The 4,194-nt window shown below is 40.1% G+C and overlaps 2 pseudogenes; both read left to right on the forward strand.

Moving 5' to 3' along the window:
• The first annotated feature begins 1,495 nt into the window (after window positions 1-1,495).
• Window positions 1,496-2,618, forward strand: LOC105547346 (annotated as a pseudogene).
• A 63-nt stretch (window positions 2,619-2,681) lies between these two features.
• The window catches only part of LOC105547388, an 11,732-nt pseudogene continuing 10,219 nt past the window's right edge, over window positions 2,682-4,194 (forward strand).

Genomic DNA, 4,194 nt, shown 5'->3' on the forward strand with positions numbered 1-4,194 from the left:
GGCGGCGGTGGGGTCCCTGGCCCTGGGGCTCTGGGAAGATCGCGAGTCGTGCGCTTGGGAAGGTCCTCCCCCGGTCCTCCGACTCATCTTTGCTCCCGAGCATCTGCTGGCGGTGTGCCCCGGGGGTCGTTGGGAGAGTGACGGGATGAATCCCTGCAGAGAGCCCGGACTGGGAGGGAAGATGTCCTGGAGACGTCGTTTCCTGGCGACGTGAGCCGAATCTGTTGACCCCAAATTGTGCTTTTTCCACCAAAAGCAAAAGGGAGAGAAATATTAGTACACAAGTTCGGAACTAAAATAGAGAAGCAACATGATCTCTGAAATCACACAGCTATTCAGTTTCAAAGCGTTCCTGGTTCCCAGCCCTCCTAACTCCCGGCCGGTGTTCCTTGACAATATGATGATATATAAAGACTTTCTGTTTGCGCTCGTGTGTGTGGCTGTGGGAAGTCTCTGACTCACCTCTATGCTCCAGTAGCACCCTGTGCAGCCTTCCAATGTAGCCCTCATTGCATGGCACGGAAGACACTAGTTTGGATTTTCTCTGCCAGTCAGATCATAGCTATATCCATTTACTGGCCCAGTGGCTAGCACATCAGAGACACAAACGTTTATTAAATGGAATTAATACAGGACCTTAATTGAATGAAATGGCACCCTGCTCCGCTTTTTTTCAATTAAGCTGTCAGATTTTATGCAGCCCCATATCCTTAAAAAACTCACTAATTCAGTGATTACCAATTTATTGGCCACAGATTCCCTGGTACCTCAGAAATCACTGGAAGGGTCTCTGTAAGTCCATGGGGTCTCCAGGCGTCATCTAGAACTAGTCATATCTGATACATACAGATACTACTATTTTTCAAATGTATGTAGATGAGCTGTAATTTAGGAGTTTTACAGAGTCGACAGGTACTAAAAGTAATACTGTGATCATATTGGAAGTTCAAAAAAAGGTTTTAAAGTTTTTATTAAAATTTAAGTTTTAGTTTAAGTTAGGAAACCACTTCATTAGTCTGGCTGATATCTAGGTATGAGCTGTCCAGTATGGTAGCCACATGTGACTATTTAGAGTTAGATTGAAATTAATTAAAAATTCATTTTTTCAGTTTCTCTAAATATGTTTTAAGTAACCACATGTGGCTGAAGGCTAAATAGCTGAAAAGTACAGATATAGAATGTTTCCATCCTTGCAGAAATAGATAGTGCTGATGTTGACACTTAAGATCAATAAAAAGTAACTTAACCATAAAATGTAACCTTAGCAGAGGTAACTCATCTAATTTATAGCATAACAGAGAGAAATGAAATTGGGGATGGTTAAGCAGTTCCTATCCTTGTTCAGTGAACAAATACATCATCTCTTCATAAAGAAATAAATGAAATTTAATGTTTTCCCCTGTGTATTGACTGGATTGTAAAATGCTCTCCCACCTCCTTACCCCAACCTTCTTCCTTGTAGGTTACAGTTACTTTTTATTGGTAAGTAGCCACTATGGAAACTAAGGACCAGAGAAACACAGAAAGAAAAACAATGGACCCAAAGCTGCAAAGAAAAAGAAGCGGCATCTGCAGTCACTCCAGCTAGGAGACGAAGAAGATGCCCAGAAGAGAAATCCCAAAGCTTTTGCAGTTCAGTCTGCTGTGGGGATGGCTCGATACTTTCACAGGTGTGTTTAGCTATAGCCTGATGGTTCTTCCTTTGATTCTTTTTAAATAGTAGGAGCCTCTCACAGGTGACATTTGGAGTCACAAGTCTAGTCCAGCTCCAAAGGACATGCAGATGCATGCTGTGTGGCTTTTACTAAAACATGAGGAGCCTTCCCATAGAAGCTGCCTTGCCTCCAGCATCTGTACACTGGTTGGTGTTTCTTGCCCAAAATACAAGAATTTATAGAATTTGTTTCTTCCTAAACTTTAAACTGTTTCTACAGTGATGATAAGTGTGCTTTTTCCCTCCAACTTTTACAAAGTTGTAATATAAAATACAAAAATTACAATATGTAATACTAACATAGCTTTATTTAGTGAGTCCTTGTGATATTCTTAGCAGTGGGCTTTAAATATTATTCAACTAAATCCTTCCAGCAGCCTTACCAGAGTAGGAATCATTCCTGCCCTCATTTTATGGACAAGAAAACTGAGGTCAAGAAAACAAGTTATCTCCAATCATATAACCAGTAAGTAGGAGAGCCAAATTTAACTCCAGAGCCTCTGCTCTTATCTGTTATGATGCACTGCCTCAGTATTTACCTTTTGGTTTTTAAAAAACGATTAAAATCACTCCTAAAACAGTCAGATTTAAGGAGTATTTAATTTTCATCTCTATATTATTGAAGTCATCTTGTTACATCTTTATTGAACAGTAATTATTTGGATGAGGGTCAGAAGTTAATAATTGACAAGTTAATTATATTTATATATTGTCTGTTGTACTCTCTATAAAATATACTAAAGTACTCATATCTATAAGTATACCAAAAAAAGTCTACTTATAAGGTTGATACCTTTTACTCTATTTTGAGACTGAGTTTACTTTTTTTTTTCTTTAATGAATAGGACTCAGGATTTGAAGACAAAAAAGCATCATATTCCAGTGGTTGATCAAACTCCACTAGAGCCCCCACCAATAGTGGCAGTGGTGACGGGGCCTCCAAAGTTGAAAAGACCTCTTTGATATAATGCCTCGTTTGGAACTTCACCCGGCAGAAGTTTACCGAGATCAGAGGCCCTGTGATGATCATGTCAGGTAGGAGATGCTGCCACAGACACAGAGTCGGCGTGGCTGTTGTCATCTGAGGGACATGCGTGTGTTTGTTGTTTTCTTGAATGGAGCATGTTAAATATTGTCATATCGTGTTATCTCTCTTATACTTTTACTAAGTTAGCTGTAACTTCAGAAAAGGGTAAGTTCCCAGAGATAAGGATGTGATACGTATCTTATCCTGACTGCTCTATGGCTTTGCCAAGCATGTTCCTTGGAAGGGCCTAGCAGGCCTGGTACTGGGAACACATCATTTAACACGTATGTATTTACCACATAGCACATATCTCCTATGTGCCAGGTGCACATGCTTGCCCTTATGAAGCCACATGCTGGTGGAAGTGCATGTTTTCTCTTTTTCTTATGAGAATTTGCTTTGGGAGATGGTGACCTTTCCAAGTTTGAGGGAAGTAAAACAAACTTCTAGTGGTAGAATGGCAATGCACACTCTGAAATCTCTTGTTATTGCAGTAACATAGTTGGATTGAGACTTTTTTAAATCTTTGGAGCATCCATACTTTCTTTTCCTTTTTTTTAGACAGAGTCTTACTCTGTGGCACAGGCTAGAATGCAGTGGTGTGATTACAGCTCACTGCAGCCTCAACCTCCCAAGCTCAAGCAATCCTCCTACCATAGCCTCCTGAGTAATGTATGCTGCCACACCTGTCTAATTTTTCTTTTTTTTCCTTTCTTTTTTGGGGTTTTGTAGAGATGGGCTTTCCCCATGTGGCCCAGGCTTGTCTCAAAACTCCTGGACTTAAGGGATCCACCTGCCTTGGCCTCCCAAGGTGCTGGGACAAAGGCGTAAGCCACTGTACCCAGCCCCTATTTTCTTGACCATTTTCTTACTACCTTAATTTAGAAATGATTATCGTTATGAATATTCTGTTGCATTATGTTTGAGGATGTTTTTAGCAATAGTGGGAATATGGGAAGTTTTGATAGAGGTGAAGACACCCGCAGCTGAACAGCAGGATCATGGTTATCATGGAGCCTGTCCAGTCAGAATTTTCCCTGTTCAAGCACTTTTATTCATCTGGGTAGACTTTTGATATTACTTAAATTTAGAATACAGCAAGAAAAACACGATGAAATTTATTTTGTTTTACCAGTTTTTGCCCATAAAAATGAACTTCTGGTACACTCCTGTAAATGTATATGGTGTTTTACTGGATGCAATTAAAAAATGAAAATTAGAGTTGATGGTTAGTTTTTTCAGGGTTTTTTTAAAGTAAAAATTTCATCTTTTCAGTTATAGGTAAAAAGCGCAGACTCGCCATTATTGAATGTGGGTGTGACATTAACATGGTGGTTGATCTGGCTAAAGCAGCAGATCTGGTAAGTCAGCAGGGGCAGCCTGGGGTGCTGATGGAGACTTATAGCGTTGTGATAGGTTATTTACCCTGTGAAGGGAAAAGAGTTTTATGATT

The sequence above is a fragment of the Mandrillus leucophaeus genome, unplaced genomic scaffold, assembly GCF_000951045.1.
Source record: "Mandrillus leucophaeus isolate KB7577 unplaced genomic scaffold, Mleu.le_1.0 Scaffold388, whole genome shotgun sequence".
Lineage (NCBI taxonomy): Eukaryota > Metazoa > Chordata > Mammalia > Primates > Cercopithecidae > Mandrillus > Mandrillus leucophaeus.